The sequence below is a fragment of the Caloenas nicobarica genome, chromosome 3, assembly GCF_036013445.1.
Source record: "Caloenas nicobarica isolate bCalNic1 chromosome 3, bCalNic1.hap1, whole genome shotgun sequence".
Classification (NCBI taxonomy): Eukaryota; Metazoa; Chordata; class Aves; order Columbiformes; family Columbidae; genus Caloenas; species Caloenas nicobarica.
This window is the reverse complement of record NC_088247.1, coordinates 68338965-68358820: the sequence shown is the minus strand read 5'-3', so window position 1 is coordinate 68358820 and position 19856 is coordinate 68338965. Positions and strand designations below refer to the sequence as shown.

Below are 19856 nucleotides of genomic sequence, written 5' to 3'. Positions count from 1 at the left end.
GGGAGAAACTACATTATAGAACAAAAGCAGGAGAGCTTTCCTGAATACAAATTATGGAACAAGTTTTACACAAAACCAGGATTTTGTTAGGGCTCAGAAGAAGAAGGACCACTGAACGTGTAGGAAGAATTCTCTTTTGTGTGTATCTTACTTTTCTTTTTTTTTAATGTTGTGTAACTTTAAGCTCACCTTTTCAAAGAAGATGGCCAGGCAGACTGCCAAGAGGCAGGTGTAGTCTATAAAACCTCTTTGCATTTGCTTTTTACGGACCGTATTTCAGAGTGGACCTGCCTCCTTCGCATTTTGGCAATTCGGACTCATTCGCAGAATGCTGTGCGTTAGATCACTGAATTTAATACCCGTGGTGGTGGAGAGGAGGCGGCGGGGAGCTCGGGGACGCAGGGATGGGGCTCCCGGCCGGGCGGGGCGGCGGTGCCCTGGGAGCGGCGGGATTGCGCCCTGCGTGGAAAACAGAAGGGGGTTTTTTTGTTGTTTGTGGTTGGTTGTTTTGTTTTTTTTTTTTTAACATTTCTTTCCTTTTCCTCCTGTTTTCTTCCCGGGGCTGTAATCCGACTGCTCTCTTTGGCTCGGCTCCAGAGACAAGTCCGAGTGGTTAATCTGTCTTCCCCCCTTTCCCAGCCTCCGGGGCAGGAGGAGGAGGAAAAGGGGAGCGGAGTCAGCTGCAGCCCGGGGCCGGGCCGGGCCTCCCTGGGGAGGGGCTGAGGCAGCGGCTGGGCTGCGGAGCTGAATGGAGGAGGGGAGTTTCGCGGACTCCCCTGCCCCGACGGGAGGAGGAAGTTTGGCGATTGAGCCGCTGCCCGGAGCCCGAGCGCACGGAGGGAGCCGGGGCGCGGCCGTGGGCGCTGGGAGGGGGGACACCCGGCGCCGCCGCTGAATGAGTTACGGCGGGAGAACCTCCCGCGCCCCTGCGCCTGGATTTTAAACGAGAGGAGGAGCGGGAGTGCGAGGGTGGGCGACGGCGAGAGGCTGCTGCCGTCGCCGGTGAGTGTGGGGGCTTTGTTCGCGCGGGGCGAGCCGAGCCGGGGCGGGGGCGGCAGCTCCTGGATCGACTCGGGGCAGGGGGGTGGTCGGTGAGGCACCCGGCACTCTGCAACCCCCCGAAACCACCCGGGCGAGGTGCCGCGGCTCCAGCTGCCGGCCCCTGGGGGTCTGCGGGGGAGCGGGCATTTTGTGTCCGCAGCCTTTGTGCGAGCCCCGCCGCCCCCCGCTCCGCTCCCCGCCCCCGGCAACCGGCGGGAGCCGACACCGTACGCCGGGCTTCCCCCGGGGCTGCGGCAGCCACTGGCAGCCCCTCGCTTTGCCCACCACAGAGCTTTGTGTTTGGCCGCTCGGCCGGAGCACAGGGGCAGCCTGTGCGTGGCCGGGCTGCTCCGCGCCTGCTGCGCGCCGGGCTCAGCCGGGGTCTGAGGATTTCAGCGAGTCTTTTCGGGGCGGGAGGAAGTGTTTCTTTTAACGTGTGATAAAACCGCGCGGCGTTTTAGGTTTTGTGTGGACACTTTAGCAAACCTGTATCTTCGCGAAAACTGTGCTCCAAAAAAACCCCTCAGTTTTTGGCGTTTTAAAGTAATGTTAATCGGTTTGTGATAAATGTGGCCTAAAGAGGGTTAAAAAGTGCGATTGATCTTTTCGTGAAGTAGCAGGAACGTTTATTCTAGGGAGGGAGGACGCAGGAGAAGCAATCCGGGCAGAGCAGTGTCTTGCCGGCCGGTGGGACCCTGGATGCCATTCCCCATCGCCCGCCCTTGCCCTTTCCCTGCTTTGCAGGTTTTGTGTCCTGGTTCTTGTCCCTTTTGCTGAACGAGAAGCCTTCAGAGCTTGTCCTTTGGTTCGGGCTGATGGACCCGAGGCACTCATTTCCCTCATTCTTCGCAAGCCACAGTGCTCCAAGAATGAGGGAAAAGGACCCGAAACAAACTTAGCTGTACGTTCATCTGGCTTTCAGCACAGTCTCTCTTTAGTTGGCTTTTTCGCCTTTTAATTGTTAGTTGGCGGGCTCAGAAACAGCTGTGACCTTGCGTTTTTCGCTGGTACTTCAGCATTTAATAATGCTGCCTAGAGAACCTGATGACTTATAGGTGTTTTGAAAGCTTTGTAATAAGAGCCTACTAATAGTCTTCTTTTGCTACTGTTTCATTCTTGGAGGGAACAGTCTTTGCTGCTGGAGAGCTGCGGTTCAAATTTCCACAAGCGTTTGTTGCCTGTGCCTCTAGCTAAATTTATAAAGGAATCCTGTTAGCTTGGACAAAGCTAAATCTGGCTGTAGCAACTCCTGGCTGTGTAATTCACTGTGGTTGGCGAGGCACAATATATAGCTTCCTTGAGATTTATTTTTATTTTTTTGTGTGTGTGTGTGGCACGTAGTTGTCATAATTTTGGGAACTCTTTACGAATGTATGTGTGGGTGCTTTGAGATGAAAACATAAGAGTTATGCTAAGGTTAGAAAGTGTATTAATAGGGCACTTGTCTTGAAAATATGAGATGGCAGTTTGAGATCGGCCCCTTAATGAATATTGGTATTGTTCTCAGATCTGTGCAGATGCTTAGCTATTAAACTTTGACTCTCTACTTCTCTGTGTTCTCAGTTGGCAAACTAGAAGTGATGCAAAGCACCACCCTGATAAAAGGCTCAGTTTTAAATGTGTTCATTTATGGGAATGCTGGCTTTTTCTCCCAGGCCTAGGTAAACAACGTTGACCTGTGTCCATACGACTGAGTGCATCCCTGCAAAGGCATGTTATAATTCTAATGCTAGACATTAATGTGTCATTTTTCTTCTTGTTGTTTTACTTACGATTTTCCAAAAAAGAAGAAAAAATAGGTGTGTAGTCAAATTAGTTTGTATTTTAAGTGTCCCCTTTGTGTTTAATAGGGACTAACCTCAAACCAAACAATTCCAAGAGATGGATACTACAAAATATGTGAACTTGGAATGGACATTTTTTTTCCTTCTCTCTCTCTCTCTTTTTTTTTTTTTTTTAAGGAAGTCCCAAACATCCATCTTTTAACAGACATTTAGCACACTTATTAAAGTAGGCTAAAGACTCATTCATCTGTTGACTTTTGTTTGTTTCCCTCATGCTTGGTTGCTATTCCAGCAATTGCTGGGCACCACTGAGTCTCTCCCCAGCCAAGCCGGAGCTGCAGTTCTTGGCCTTTGAAGCATGGAGTTGAGAAGAGGCACCACGTTGTTGGGTGGCAGCTGGAGATGACGCTTAGCATGGCCCTGTTGTGTACCCTAAGTCCGCTGGGTCAGAAAATAATTGAAACATCTAATCTGATGATAAAGGGAGCCGTTTGCAGCACTCTGATTAGAAGTGTTTCTCAGATGAGATATCTATAAAGTTGTGTGTCCTATAAATTAGGACAAAGGAATTAATCTGATGTGTGTTCCCTTTTGTATTCAGTCATGTGTTGAGAAGGATGATTGCTGTGTTAACGTGTCAATGTTTCTTTAAATTAGTTACAGCTTTAAATTCCTTTGCCATAAATTTCTTAGAGGATAAGTGTAGTGCACAAATATTTAGCTGGAATATACAACAGAAGATTGAATAATGGCATATGAAAAATGTGAATTAGTAATGAAATGTCTACTGAAGACATTCAAAGTAGTTGTGATTATATATGGCGGTCCTTTTACAAGGAGCTGGAATTTTTGCTTGTGGGGACAATGAAGATGTCTTACACTGCTTATTCTAAACAGCATTTTCCTTTTCTAGTGTGAGAAAGGGGGGAAAAAGGAATTATTGCAGCCCTCAGCAAAGTCTGAAGTGGCAGGAGGACTTGTGCAGGTGTTACTGAACAGTTAGTTTTGAGAAACCTGCATTATTGTGGTTACACAGAGTTTTAGTTTGTAGGACTGGCAGAAAAAAGGGGAAGAAAGCATTATTCTTGTAAACTGAGAATGCAGAGGACATGGAACCCGTAGTTCCTTCCCCCCCTTTTTTTTTTAAAGGTGCTTTTTGAAGCATTTCTACTAGCTGCTCATTAAACAGTAGATTAAGCCTCTCATTCTGGGAGACTAACCAAAACCACCTAAAGTGTTGTACAGCATCACCAGTCCCAAACAGTGTCTTCCCCATCCCAATCATGGCTCAGACTAACCAAACGTGTTTGATTTGGTAGCCATTAATCTTGTAATATTTTTCAGTTCCTTTTGGTTTATAAGCATATTACAGTGATATTTTCCAGTTCTTTTCTTGTAACTGGAATGCACAGAAACTTATTTTTTTGAAAGAAGAGCTGAGATTCCCATGAGATGTCATGACTCGGAGACCTGGGGCTTTAGAAAACCGTCACATATCAGAGCGAGTGGGTGGAACCACAAAACTGAGGGGGAACAGAAGCAAAGCAAGTGAAGAGGTAAAGTCATTCTTTAGGCACATCACCAGTACAGGGACAGCAGTTATGATTGGAAGTACGGGAGCCTTTATGTGTGTGATTAAGCATATATTAGATGAACGTGACCTTGTTAAGTAATAACTTAAAGTTTCAGCAAAGGCTGTTTGTGTTAATGCAATTTGCAAAGGAGTATGTGTCTGAAAAACTATCTCATAGTGTTAAAAGTTTTTCAAGTCACTTTAAGGATATAAATAATTTTTATGATGGTTGTATCAACTAGGTCTGTCTAGTCTGATTCACCAAGTTGAGTTTACATTAACTTGGCCTAAAATAGGTTTAACTGCAAATTCGATTACAAGTGCAGGAAAAGAAAGGGGCCTAGTCAAGGTGGACTGGGGAAGGAAATAGAGGGAAATTCTACTGATGCTTATCTAGGAGGCCTGAAAGAAGCAGCTGTCCAAGCAAAGTTACAAGCTGCTTAAAACTCATGAGCTGCTGACTGGGGCACCTTCTGAAGGACCTGAATGTGAAGGTGGTCACTGCCTGTGTTCTCGCTAATCATAATGTAGAGCATTGCTGTGAAAATACAAAGAAAGGTATTGGTTTAAAAATTTATCTAGAAGAGAAACTTGATGCATATGACTTGTTTTCTTCCTGCCCTCTTTCCACAGCATGAGCTCCACTAGTCCTGCTTCCTGGTCCTCTGTGGGACCATGGGTGGTTATGCTAGTGGAAGTTGCATGTGTGTTTTGTAAGTGTAGTGAGCAGGTGTATCTTGGGCTGGCAGCTGTTTCCCATGCAAACATGTGACTCTGAAGCAGTGCTAATTATCTTTGAATCCTTTAAGTCTTGCTTGCCTGCTCTGTCTTTGAGCTTCAGAGTACAAGTGGTGCCAAGCCTCCTCCTCTCAGCATTGGCTCTGTAGAAACTTGCATGTGAGCCCTGCCCAGATGTTTTCAAACCTAACTTAATGAATGTTAACATTGAGCTATATCCATTCAGACATTTCAGGATCACACCCCGGCATTAGTATCCTGCCACTACTGTTTTCTGCTGATAGAATGCATGTGTGCTCTCACTGGAAGTACTGAGCAGAGGTAAAAAGGGTGTCACAGGAACAGTGGTTGAATCACTTGTCCATTTGCTTACTCAGAGCTCTTGTAGATAAACCCTTGATACCTAACTCAGGAAAGAGAAAGCTCTTTGGATTGCCCTAAGGAGCACTGTCAGGGACAGCCTAACAGCCAGCTTCCTTTCCTGGTCATGCTTGACATGTTTCAGCATTGTCATCTGGGTGTGGGCTTCAAGGTCAGTTTCTGCCTTTAATCAGCCCACATGAGTACAAGTAGTCCCTATCTCCTAGATTTAGTGCATAGGCTGTAGAGCTTGTACTTTCTCCCATGCTTCCGCTTGTGTTAGGTGGAGTTATCTGTAAACACAGGCAAGTTTTCCTCCCGAACCTCCTGTAAACTCTTCTTTTTTAAAGTGTTTACCACCCCTTTGCGTGTCCCTTAAGATTAGATACAGTGTCTGCTGCAGCTTTGTTGTGCTTTCTACATACTAGTATCAACTTGCCTTTTTTTTTTTTTATGTATTTATGTTGCCTGTCCCAGTGAGTCCAGGTTCATAGCTGAAGTCCCAATGCATTTCAAAAATACAGTGGCAGAACCACTTGCTTGCTGCTGCTGCTGCTACTGATCTGTGGTACATCAATCTAAAGTAACATCATGCTTTGTGTCCTTGGTACCTGACATGAAGGAAAATTATAGTTCCTTCTTTGTAAAGAATTTTGAAAATAAATGGGTGAAATGAAGAGCTACTTACTATGCAAGTCTATAAGCTTCTTTATCACTTCAGTATGCACAAAGCTTTCCACTTGTTTAAACTTCAGCCAAGTTAGTATCAGCAGAATCATCATTTTAGTTTGTAAGTGGGTTTGGTGCTGCCAAGATTAGCATGCTTCGCACTGCAGTGTTTGTGAAGCTTTGTCACTATTTACTTTCCAATTCCTTCTCATTATCCTGATAACATACCTTGTGTGGTTGCTCAGCGAGCTGTCATACCATAGTGTCTGAGTGATGTCATCATAGACTTCAGCCCATTGCAGAAAGACTAATTTCTCTGAAGAGTCAGCAGTCTTAGCCTATTTGAATGGTAGGCAAAGATGTATTTAACAATGAATCATGATTGAATTTGGAGAGGCAGCTTGCTTTCCCTCGTACACTACCAGCATACAAAGTTTCTAATCTCTTCTTTTTGTCAGTCTTCTCTGATAATTGTCAGTCTCATGCTAGATGAGTCTGAAGTCATGAATCTCTGGTTTGATCTATCTTGGTCATTTTGTGCTCCAGCTGCTTGAGGAGGTTGCTGCAGGCAGGCAGGCTAATTTGCCACACTCCTCACTGGATGTAGCCTTTTACAATCCTTACTTTATCAGGTTGGTTATGCTGTGAAGTCTTTGTGGTAGGAGGGTGTCATCTCCAGTACCTCTTTCTCCTGAGTTTTAAACCTTATGAGCTTTTCCCAGATTTCCAGGAAAAAGCCAGTAACTTCTTTTCTGAACATCTACCTGCAGCACCAAGTATCAGGCACAGCATAGGCTTTTTGATAAGCCACTGTAGAATTTTGTGATCTGTTATTAAGTGAACGATAGTAAGTAATTTCCGAGGGCATCAGTAACAATTTAACCTCCGAAGTTTGTTTCTGATTTATAGCTCAGTATCTTGGCATGCTTCTGTTCCTCCATTGCTTTAGATGACATTGTTCCTGAACTGGTATCAGAGATGTCTGTGTGCTGGGAGAGTCCGTGCTAGGCAAATTTCTCAGTTGAAAAGGACCAGGCTTCCTGCAGACCCTCCCTTTAGGAATCACTTTCATCTTTCGTCAAGTCTGCCAGTGGGGAGATGCAGAATAGAGCATCAAGAAAGCCCCATCTTTTTTTTGCGTGTGTAGACAGAGTGGTTTGCCAAGGCATGAACTATGCTGAGCAGAGTTTAGAGCTGATCTCCTGCACGGTCACTTAGCCTGGTGGTCTCTGTTACTGCAGCTTGCACTTGGCCACTGGATCTGCAATGTCACTCTCTTCTGGTAGCGTGGCCTGTTACCAATGCAGGCGTGCTTCTCGGTCATCGCTATACATGCCAACAATGTCCCCTGAGTTCTTCAGTCTCACAGCTAAGCCATCCTGCTGTTCCCATGCACAGTGCAGATGTAAAAGAAACCACAGTGAAGAGATTTTTCCTGCAGCTCTGCAGCAGAGGGTCCTGCCATTTGCCTTGTTGTCAAATGCACCTAACAGATTTGGCTCTTGCACCCCTCAGGCCCCTCCAAAGCAGTTTGTTCATCCAAAGTGCAGCGTAGGCACTGGTTCAGATTCCCACAAGGTCAAAGCAAAGTAGAAGGGGCTTTTTTTTTTTTTTCTGCCCTTCATTGGTGAAGCTTTGATTTGATGGGACCTACGATATCCACAGGTGGGATCTGGAGGAGAAGGGATTTCTTCCACACATCGCTGTGTGGATAGGATAGGAGCTACCTCTGCTTTTCAGGGAAGAATTCTAGAAAAACAAAACCACAGCTATTTGATTTGCTGTCTTCACAAGAAAAGCTGATCATCAGCCTTTGTCACAGAAGAGCTGTTGCTTTCTAGTGTCTGTCGTCTCTAGGGGACAGTGCTTCCTGACTGATTCATCAGCCCACCCTGGCTGTGTGCAACATGCAGATATTCAAGCTTCCAGAGGGGCACGGGTGCCAGGGGCATCTGAATATGCCTTCATTGTCACTGTCTTGTAGTGATGAAGAGTCTGCCCACTATATGATGTGGTTTTTGTTTTTTTTTTTTTTCCCCTCCCCCTTTTGCTCTTCTTTAAATCAATGCCTGTGCTGCATGCAGAGTTATTTTGTTTTTAATAGAGGATCAGTGATAGTCATCTTCTGACAGTTTCAGAAAAATCTACTGGGTTGGTTTTTCTTATTTGTTAGTTATAAATGTTGAGTCATATCATCAAGTGATTAGTTCTGATACCTGGGTCAGAGTTACTTGTCCATGCCCATACTTGCCCAACACGGAATTATTTCCTGGGGACAGTCTGAGGTTATACCAGGGATGGTCTTGAGGAGTTCCGGCAAAGATTCACTCTTGGCTGTCGACCTTCTTATGCAACTCAACCTTTGTGTTGTTCACTGTTGTGAATGGGTAGAGTGAAGGAAACTCTAGGAATGCCGCCTGTACTTAGCCCATGAAATTAGCTTTATATGTCTGGAAAGTGCTTGGCTGATTGCATGTGGAATAAATCTGTTTCCTTGCGACACAGCATATCTTCTGTCCATCAGTTATGTCATGCAATGAGGTGTGACAATATGTGGCCTTCCCTTGATGCTGTAATAGGTGAACTACTTTCTTTGGCCAGAAAGGTTGAGCTTTAAGTACTGGCACATAACTCAATAACAATAATGTCAAATAAATTATTACTTCAGCCCTCACCACTGGTGATTAAACCTCCACAGTGGTTTTCCCGTCTAACTTGTGAACTTCTAATGAGAATTTTATTCTCAGCTTTCTTTAGAGCATCAGTATGTGGAATTGTTTGGCAAGAGAGTTTGTTTTAAAATATTACAGTATATGTTGACACCATTTTATTATGTTGAATACACAATATGATCCAAATTGTAAGGACGGAGTTGTCCGGATGTGAGATGTAATTTAGTGCCATTGAGGACCAGATAAGAACAGAGATGACAGTGAAGGGAATGAATTTGTAAGTTTGTGGAACACAATAATGTGTAGTTGGGTGGCTTTGGCTTATTTTGGTCGTTTCCTCTAGCATAAACAGAGTAGGGTAATTCTTAAAAAGCAGAGATTTCAATACTCAAACGTGTGGTTTGAGGGAACCAGCTTATTGGAGAAAAGTGATCATGTTTGCCTTTCACTGAGCATCTCAGTCAGGAACTGTTAGTTTGCAGCACAGGAGGGTTGTGTGTCACTTACACTTTTTAGGAAAACTGAGGTGAAGATGGTCTCAAAGACTCCCAAGAGAATAACATAAAGCACCTATCCTCTTACTGAAACTTATTTTGGTTGCTTACCATGCAGAATATGCCCAGAAAGAGAACCATGATTTTACTGAGTTTTGAAAGATAGTTTCCAAGTTTCTGGGCTTTTCATTTAACTTTACAGTGAAATTTTCAGGTGCTAGAATGTTTTTCATAGGACCACCAGTCATTATGGTTCAAGTCAACATGAATGTCTGAATGTGGGTGTTTTGGGGGTTTTTGCTTCTTAAACTGCTACTTGTCTCATGCTTTAATCCTATACATTTTCTAGAAGTGATTAAGAATGCGAAGCTTTTTTATTCGTAATTATGATATATTTCTAGTGATATGTTATGATATCTTTGTAATGCTATTTTAAAACATGCAAGCTTTTAAAAGATGAAATAGGAATTGTAGGACAAATGACAGTATATTGATTAATCGATTTCTTTAAGTGGTCATGCAGGTCTTTTTTTCTTTGTGATAGTGTTTCTAGTACAAAAGTATGCAATATGCTTACATTGATGTTTGAGAAATAAACCGTTTATTCAGCCGAATTGGTAAAAAAATTCATGGGATGAAAAATTCATTTTCCTTGCAGTTTCTTCTGTTATATATTATGATAATACCAAGATCTGTAAAAAATTTCTTGAAAAAGTTAAAGGAGGTTGATACAACAACACTCTGCAGCATCCAATAGCTTGTGCTTTAGTTGACTTGGATGTGACTGTAGGACCCTGCCTGAAGTCATTGGTCCAAAGGCTTTGAAAGGCTGTTGGGTGCTCTGGGAGTTAGAGAGTATTTGCTTTAGGCCAATGATTTTACTCTGGGACTAAGAAGCTGTTATTGATGAAATCTCTATCAAACAAGAGTGACACTATGAAAAGTTTAGGCTTCTTCAAGATTGTCTGGTTTCCTGATTTTTTTTCATTTATTTATGCATGCAAACACATTATTTATACAAACATACATACACACACGTATATACACATGTATGTGTGTATATTTAAATGGTTGTGATTGTGTTGCCAGCCTGACTTTTTCTAGGATTCTTAAATAAATGACTTTCTCTAGTACTTGAAATGGAGTCCTTTGCCTCTGGAGGATTTGAGACTGAGGAAACTTGCATGGACTAAATGAAAAGTAGGATGGTAATTACAGCTCACTCTATATTTTCATTTAGCTTAATTTACAGTCTGAGGTACAGTCAGATGGTTGGACGTTTGAATATTACAGCTATTACAGTCTAATCACAGGAACCTGGTAAGACTCCTCACATAGTTTCTTTTTCAGATTCATAGAAATGTTAATGGAGGCTATTCTATGTATTCAGTTATGAACAGAAAAAAATGCAGTAAATAAAATTGTTATTATAATTGTCACTCAGTGATACCAAAAGGGGGAAAAAATACTAATTTAATCTGTGAAATTGCCCTGTAGTGTTGATTTACTGCTGTAAATATAGCAAGTGGATGAGGGAAAATGTATTAATGTTTCACTTTTTTTTAAAAAAAGGCATCTCTCAGATGGAGTAGTTTTTGCATTTAAAAAAACATCTGTAAATGAACACTGTGCCACATTAGCGAGATTGAATTAATTGTTTTACTGTTGAACTTGAAAGTAGACCAATATTTTTAAAATGGATTTTTAAAATATAAAATCAGGCCTGTTTATGATTGGTTCCCCTAGACCAAATTAACTTGGACGCTCAGCAGGGACTCTGTTTGTTCTGGCGTAAGAACAAGCATGGGGCAGAGCTTTTTGGTCTCAGAAAACTGGTGATGGTGAGAGGCCTCTGCCGTGTTCCCAGCCAGCTGAATGCCTGAGGTATTTTGCCATACAGGAAATCAATTGCAGCTGAATGTGCACTATTTCCACTCCAAGTATATAAACGGTCCTTATGGTGATATTAAAAAAAAAAAAAATCCAGCCTTTCATTCAATAGCTTCTTGAAAGTTCAGAGCAAGAACTTTTGATGTTTGGTTTCTGTGGATTATTCGCTGTCACCTTTGGCTGACGCCATAATACAAAAATAGCTAAGAAGAAGAGGTAAATTAGTCTTGGGGTTCTCTAGAACAGACAAAAGTAAAACAATGGCTTAGAGAAATAAAAATAATAATAAAAAAGGTATCCTTGTTCAGTTCTTGGTTGATGTTCCAGTCAATGTTCTGAATCTGGGAAGGGTTACAAATTTAGCAAAGGATATGAGTTCTTTCCCTCATTAAATCAAGAATCTTGCATTTTTTAGGCTTCAAGACAGGTTAATAAATTTTGCTAGAAAAAGCTGCACCACAATTTTATCTAAATAGCTGCTTTTTGTCAAGTGGTAGAAGAGAAAATATTTTTATTTGGATATTTATCGTTCTTGGTGACCTTGTGAAAATATCTGGATCAGATGCAGATACCAAACAGATCTCAGAAAGTGACCCATGGCTCTGATTTAATGGCTAGAGATGTGTCCTTATGTTGCTCACCAGGAAAGGGAGGGTTTATTTGGTTTCCAGGCATTAAAGATAATTCAAATCAGCACTAACAATTTCCAGAAGGAGCATGGCCTGAAGCTTTTGGGGTTTAGACCTTGGGAACCCAACAGCATTTGCCTGCTTTGCCACAGTCTTACAATGCAACCATAGACAAACCGTCTGATCTAGATTTTTAAAGATACGTAGGTAGGTACTCACAGAGGTGGTAAGACTCTTAATGGGATTTTCAGAATCACATTAGTGTCTAATTCCTATTCAAAATCTGACCTTTTAGCCTGTCTGAACCAGATTCAGCCCATGCTATGTTTTATTCAGCTACTTTTTAAGGCAGAATGGGCAGGCAGTACAGCAAGCATGGCTTGGGGGGTAGAAACTGGGGTGAGGGTGGCCTCCCACTGAGCCAAAGAGTTGTGCTCCCTTTTATCCTTTCTCTAATTCCATAATTTCTACCCTCCTTTCTGCAGAATGCCAGAGATTCAACAGAGCAGAGGAACGGAGACTCCGCTTTGCCTAATCTAACAGTGATTTATTTGGCGAGTGCTCTACCAGGTAAATTTTTTAAATTATTATTTTAACATTTTTAATAAGAGATGGTGTTTATTGTGCCTCTGGCTGAGGTGATTAGTGTTGGTGTTCGGTGAATGTACCTCAAGTTAACTGTGAGACTTCTTATTATGCAAATCCACAATAGGTCACTGTATTGTAGAGGCCTGAAATGTTCGTTATCCAAGGTTTTCTCGATATGGATGAGGGTGGGGTTTTACGCTAATTAAATTAAAAATGTGGGACACCTACGCAGTTAGGGGAGGTTAAGTCTTCAGTTTTAGCACCTCTTTCTGTAACTGAAGTTTTGCTAAAGGTCTGTAGCTGAAGTTTTGTTTGGTTGCTCGATTCCATCCTTTTGGTGGCCACTTCCATGGAGAAACAATGATCTCTCTGTGGGGCTGGGGAGATCTGGGACTTCTATGTGCTCCTGAGATTTCCTGTGTTACTATATGTCATTTTGAGAAGAAATTGATCTTTCATGGTGTATTTTTTTAGAGGTTTAATTTTGTTTGTGTACTCTCACTACCAGAAAGTCTTGGGGGATGTGGGGAACTTGAGAGCATAGGAAAAGCAGATTTAGATGACGTGGAAATGTAACTTGATTGTAATAACTGTTTTCACTCCTTCGATTGTCTAAAACAAAAGGATATTCCAGAAGTCTTCATGATAGAGCTGGCAGGAGACTCCACAGAAAATATGAAATAATAAGAGGGCATTAGGCAAGGTCTATTTCTCCCTCCTTTCCTCCTCAGTTCTGGTGCCAACCCGAAAGAGTCTTTTCTTCTCTCTGAAGAAGGCAAGCATTCAGTGATGGGTTTGTGAGTAACAGCACGGATGCTGCTATTTGGAAAAACTCGATGACTTATCACCTGCTTCACTCCTTCCAGTGCTCATGCTGAAACCAGTGTAGCATAGGTTAGTTTAAAATGAAAAAAAAAAAAGTATGTTGTTTGTCACTCTGGCTTCTGTGACCTGCAGAGGGAATGCTAATAACCTATGTTAGACCACTAATTAATAACATTTATTAATTTACCCATGTGTTCAAATGTTTATAAAATTTTAGGAGAATGGTGACTTTGTCAGATCCAGTACTTTGAGACTGCATAGCTTTAACAGATTGACACTAGCAGGATTGCATAGCATTCAGTTGAAACTTCCATCTGACAAACATTAGTGAGATCTTACTTTCCTCTGGATCCATGGGAGAACAGTCTCGGTAAGTAGGAAAACATTTTGCAGAGGCTGAGAGGAAAGACCAGAAATTTCTCTACAGTATTTTCTAAAAATAGAAAGATTTGGATAAGGTTTCATGTTGTACATACATTAGAAAAAAATAATTGGTGTGACCTAAATTCAGTACACTAGTTATCTGTGTTATTTGTTGATAGTTAATTTCTGGCATATTTTTTTCATCCACAAATGTGGAGAGGCTGTACATTCCTGGGTTTCACACAGCAAATAATTTTATTTATTTAGTCTGAAATTTGTGCATATCCAAATGCATGCGAAGTATTTCCCTAGTGACCTTAGAAAGTGAATTACTTGTACAAATACCTCCTGCCCTCCGATTTCCATTTAATTTCAAATGTGCTGCTGGGCTGTGGTTTTGAGTTGCAGTGATTTTAATGTGTTTTCATGATGAACAGAAGAGTTAAATGAGACCGCCAGACTTGAATAACCTCTTTTCTGAAAGCTGAGATAACATGGCTTGTGCATGTGTCCTAGGAGGCAGAGGATTTCCCAGGATTCCAGGGCAGAAAAGTGCTCACTGTGAAGTGCTTCAGAAAATTGTTGTATCAACAAAACTGTAGTGTGTGAGAATGAATCAACCAATGGAATAAGGCATTCAAGGACTAGATGAAGTGCATTTAGTAAGGAATTAATTTCATGGGAAAAAGGAAGAAACCTAAAATATGAGGAGTGGTATTCTGTAAAAAGAATAGCTTAACAGTTTGGGAAGATAACATCTGTCCCTCTAAGATTTAAATCTGTACCCAAAAACCACTGGTAATTTTGCCAAATTTTGTTTCTGTGCCAGACTTAAATCTGCAGGTTTTAAGAATATTTGAGTGTGCTGGGGGAGACATTTTCTGAAATTTGTTTATATTTTGCTATTATCCATTTGACTTATATAACAATATTGTCTGGTTTTAATTGTTTCAATAAGTTGGTGTTTAGAATACACTAATCTTTGGAAAGAATGAAGATGGGTTTCAGCAGCTCTTAAAATCATGACATCTGTTGTAGCAGAGAAGGAAACATCAGATCAGTATACTTCGTTCTAACAATTCAGGATGAGTTTTAATATGCGATATGTTTATACTAAAAGTCACTACACAAAAAAAATTCCTCAAGCATCTCTGCATCACTGAATGCTTTGTTTAGGCCAAGTCTTTACTGGTATGAGGGCTTGCAAATCTGTGGGAGGGTGGAGAGGAATGATGCCTGCCCACGTGTGAGCTTTTCTGTAAGTTGGCTCTATTTTTGGTATGCAATGGAGCAGGGCTACAGTGCAAAAATAGGGGTTCAGTTGTGATTTGAAGGCCTGTAAAAGCTTTTCTATTGTTGGAAGTGCTTACGAAGTTCTTAGAGCAATTGCATTAATATATATGAAAATATTCAGGATTTAATTTAGCATGCTAGATTAGTGCCTAATCCCTTAATGAAGGCTAGCAATTTTTAATAGGTTTCCCCCAAAGTCTTTGTATCTGATTGTAGTCAGACTGACACAAACATAATTAAAAGTGCGTCTCTAGGGTTTTCTGTTGTTGCTGATTTTATGAAAGCTGTCATTCTACTTCAGTGATGAACCTGACCACTGAACGTGATCTTTAACAGAAGGATCTGCAGAAGTGACTAGACTTCTTAAAAATATTAATCCAAATTATTTATGCCCATGACATATTGGAAATCTCAAGACTTAGTACATTTAGACTAATGGTTTTATAAAAATTGGGATAACTATTTTTAAAAGGCTTTATGACTGCATAAAACAGCCTTTCCAGATGCTGCTTTATTCTCTTGTCAGTTCACATGTTTGGGATTTTCTGCTGTGAAAAAGATTAAATGAATTGTCTGGACAAATTCAGGAATAATATAATTAGGACTTTGGATAATATATAGACAAGAGATTTATTTTTTAGACATTTGTATATTAAGGTGTTGAATAAAAATTCTTATCTATTAAAAAAAATACAGAAAGATAAGCTCCCTCACCTCTGTCTTTCGCCTGCGCTTGCTCAGAGTGGTCCCCAGTTCCCACTGCCATCTCCTATTGTTACGGTCAAATGACCAAGGAGAAGTGTCCACTTCCTTTTGTGTCTGGGAGATAGGGGTTCTGAATTGATGACTGCTGCTTTCTTTTGACAGAAGGGAAATGAATGGGCAGTAGTGATTATAGCACATCTGTTGTTTTCTGGTGAACATCCTGTACAGCAGTGAAACAGTCTTGAAGACTACTTTTTTTTTTTTTCCTTTCCCCATTCAGGACTAGTTAGTAGAGAGGGAGTATGGGTGACATGTGACAGTATTGTTCCTTTGTCACAGGTGTAGCCAGAGCAGAAAAACAAATTGCACACTGGAACAGAATGACTTTTTTATATTTTCCAAATAATGTATTAAAAAAACAACCAAACAAGCAAACCCAAAACCCACAACCTTGCAAAGACTTCAGGGCTGTGTGGTGTTTTGATTGCATGATGTAGGTCATGAGTCTTCTCTCCATAGTATAGTCTCTGCATTGTAGGTGTCACACTCCAAAATGATGCTGAAAATGGCTTCCTCTGCAGGAAACAAAATAGCACTCATGCCAAGGACCCCAGAGCTGAAACATTCATGCAGCTTTCACTACAATTTCTAGAATGCATTTGCTAAGTCTGTGGCATCATGGTCCATCAGCTGCTTGAACATCTTTTACTGGAGGTGTTGCAGGATAACTGGGGAGTGCTGGGGAGCCCAGTGCTGTGCTCCTGCCCTCCTGGAGAGGGTCTGGGGTAGGGGCCAGGAGAAGCTCCCTACCTGGCTTCACAGACTGCAGAGGAAGAAGTTTTGGGGACAGAGGAACGATGAATTATAGGGAAAGGTCTGGCCTGAGAGAAGAGGATTTGGAAGTGGGGAAGAAGTGTCTGAAGAAATGGTTGAGAGAGGCCAGTGAAATAGGTACAGGGTGGTAGTGGAGTGTATCACAGCTTGTCCTCTGCGTCACACCAGCCACAGTTTTTCCAATTATTTTCCACTCCGGCTCTTATATTATAAAGAAGGGAGTGAAAGTGGGATGCACTCTGTGCAAACCCTGAGCGTGCTTACCAGGAAACTTTTTGTTCTCTTGCCGCACAAAGTGCTTGAAAAATGTTAATTGAAAGAGCTCTCTAAATCTGAGTCCTCACCACTTACTTTGTCCTTTGTTCCTTCCTTTTGCTTTTATTATGTTTAATTGCAGCTTGTAAGCAAGGTGCCACTATTCTGCTTCTGCACAGCCTTAAGTATTTTGATACTTAAACTGATACTGCTTATGTTGAGCATGGATGAAGCTGGTTAACTAAACTTAGTGCACTGGGGAGTGCTGCCCTCTTTCTTGAGGGTTTTTGATGTGTGTTGGATAAAATCGGGGCTTTTTTCAGCCCTTTCTAGTCACTTGCTATCCCAAGAGCTGCCCTGTGCCTGCCTCCTAAGAGAAGATCGTCATCACTTAACAAAGGTGGTGTTGAGATGTACAACTTCGTATCCATAAGATGCTGTTTAGCTGGGAGCTTACAGCCTTCCTTAAGCTAAACAGGTTTTTCAAATAACGACTATACATGGCCACTAGACATGGGAGAGTGAGCAAGAATATACTGTGCTGTAGGTGAATATCAACATTGCTGAATACAAAATTCACGATACCATAAACGAATCATGCTGCAATTAATGCCCCAGTGATATGCATGTCCTTATGGTGTTGGTAAAATGGGCACCAAAGCTGTGACCCTTCCTTTGATCTGATTTCCACCTACACTTTAGATTTCCAGACAATGTGGAGTAATCAACTGTGTAATTATCCAGCATAGATAAAGTTAAACTTCTGCCATTGCTGCTTTTCCCTCACCAGATCAACTTCAAAATATGGAAAAACAAGTGCCATAAAAACTATTTTAAACTGAGTGGGTTTTTTTTCCTCCCTTCTTTCTGGTGGTAAAGCTGGTTGTCTTTTTTTTTTTCCTTTTTCTTTTAAATTTTTTTTCTTTTTTCCTTTTTTTTTTCCCTCCTCTTTTTTGGGGGGAAGGAGGGGGGGTGGGGTGGGCATTGTGTAATGGTAATTTAAGTAACTAACTAGTCCTCCTGCTTTTTGAGTGAGATACTCAGAGACCCTGTTCATGCCTCCAAAGCCTTTTAACCATTTAGCCTGTCCCTATAGGATTTCAGACTTATCTTTGCATCTGTTGGCAATCATCTATGTTGTAGCTAAATATTAGTTATGGCACCAGCCAAGTAATACAGGAAAACCCCATAGAATCAGTTGAAATCTATTTACTCAATTCTTTGTAAATTCCATTTTATGGATCTATTAATGCATTATGGCAAGTTTTAAGAAAGATAATAAATTGTTAATTTGAGATTTCTGCAGTTTTAAGCACTATGTTGACGTAATATTCTGCATGTCTTACATGACTCATGAGAAACACTTGAATATTTGTGTGACTTAATGTATTCAAATTAGTATATGGAAGTTTGCTAAAATATTTTTATTGTGGAATCCTGGCTTTGGGAACAGATGTGACTTCTTTCATCCTGAACTAAAGATGCAATACGTGCCTTGGAGCAGGACTATAGATTGCTTTACAAAATTTTCAAAGGCAGCTCTTTTGAGTATTGATGCATTGATGATTATACGCACAAACCAAAATCCTATTAAAAATGTAAAAATGCCTCTTTTGTTGAGGCAGATATTAGTTAAAGCATGAGACATAGCTGCTCAGTAAAAGAAACTTCAGCAAGAACTTCAACCTCTAAAAGAAAGATTAGCTACTGCTTTTATCAAGATGGACATTGCTTTGAAGATACTAAACATCTGGTTTCCTTCTGGGAGAATTATATTCTGTCCACTTGACCCTTTGTAAAAGTAAATATTTTTATTAGTTACGTTATTTAGGAATTTGAAAAAATATTCAATACACACACAAAAAACCCCCACTTCGCATACTTAGCTTCAGTTGCCTAAGTTCAGTGCATCAAATGCTGTTTTGTTCTCAATTCATGAGTTTCATTTGTAATTAAAAATTATACCAGTATGAAACTTGATAGGAGACACAGCTATGATTTTCCTTTATTTGTTTTCCTTTTAAAAAGAAAATATTCTTCTTTTTCCCTCACTCCTTGTCACCTCCCAAGAGCGTGTTTGTCACCCCCACAGACATTTCAGCCCTAACTTCTTTCCTTCAACTGTGGCCGTAAACTGTACTTTGAGGGTAAATCCAGCCTGGATTATATTTGTTTACTACATAATTTAGATATGTGAAGTTACTTAGTAAAGAGAGTTATATATTTTGTATTTGGGTGTCACAGTCTTCTGTGATCAAATGGAGGTTAAAGATTACTGGAGATGTAGCTTCTAATCCTGTTTTCAAGGTAGACTAGAAAAGACCTTAAAATAAAAATTTTTATATTCGTTTCTTCCGTGTGAAAAGACATTTCTTACAAAAACACCCACCATATATACAGTAACGAAAGGCATTGGACTTTATGAAATGTTACACTTGAAAAATTATTTTTAAAGTGTTTAGTAATTTTTCAGACAAATATATATTGTTGGAAACTAGGAATTCAGTGAAAACAGAACATTTCACACAAACAGACAGTTTTCAACTAACCTATCAGCAAGAGAAGTTTTTGAGATACAGGATTGTAAGAAAATGTGGTTCAGTTCCATGGAAAAATAACAATATAATTTAAAACTGAAATAAATGAATACTGTCTCTATGGAAAGTTCTGTCCCTGGTGTGTGTGTGGTGGGGTTTTTTTTGTTTGTTTTGGTGTGGGGTTTTGATTTTTTTTTTTTTTTTTTTTTTTTTTTTGGTGTGTGTGTGTGTTGTTTTTGTTTTGTTTTTCTGGATTACAATCCTTCAACAGTCTCCACTTCTTCCTCACAGAGAACATGGATATTTTCAAAATTCTACTTTTTATTTTTTTCTAAGTTGGAAAGATGTGTGCTAGCTGCTTCTAGTGTACTGATGTTAATGTTTATAAATTGTTCCTATGGAAAAGATTCTTCTGTTGTTTTAATGCAAATGGTCTGACAAACGTCAGACATAACGTGATGCAAGTCATAACAAACGATTCCCTCTTTTCCTTTTTGTTCCCCATTTAACATTTATTAAAACTCCTAGTGATGACTTAGCAATGAAGTTAAGACCTACTCCAAATTGTTACAAATTTCATTTTTCCTGTTTATTATTATTCTTGGT

The 19856-nt window shown here is 40.7% G+C and overlaps 1 protein-coding gene across 1 annotated transcript in view; it reads left to right on the top strand.

Moving 5' to 3' along the window:
• Nucleotides 1-674: 674 nt before the first annotated feature.
• PLEKHG1 (pleckstrin homology and RhoGEF domain containing G1) overlaps nucleotides 675-19856 on the top strand; it is a 134040-nt gene continuing 114858 nt past the window's right edge. The window contains exons 1-2 of the mRNA XM_065631962.1: nucleotides 675-1002; nucleotides 12336-12420. The gene's annotated coding sequence lies outside the window, so the exon portion shown is untranslated. The remainder of the gene's footprint in view (nucleotides 1003-12335; nucleotides 12421-19856) is intronic.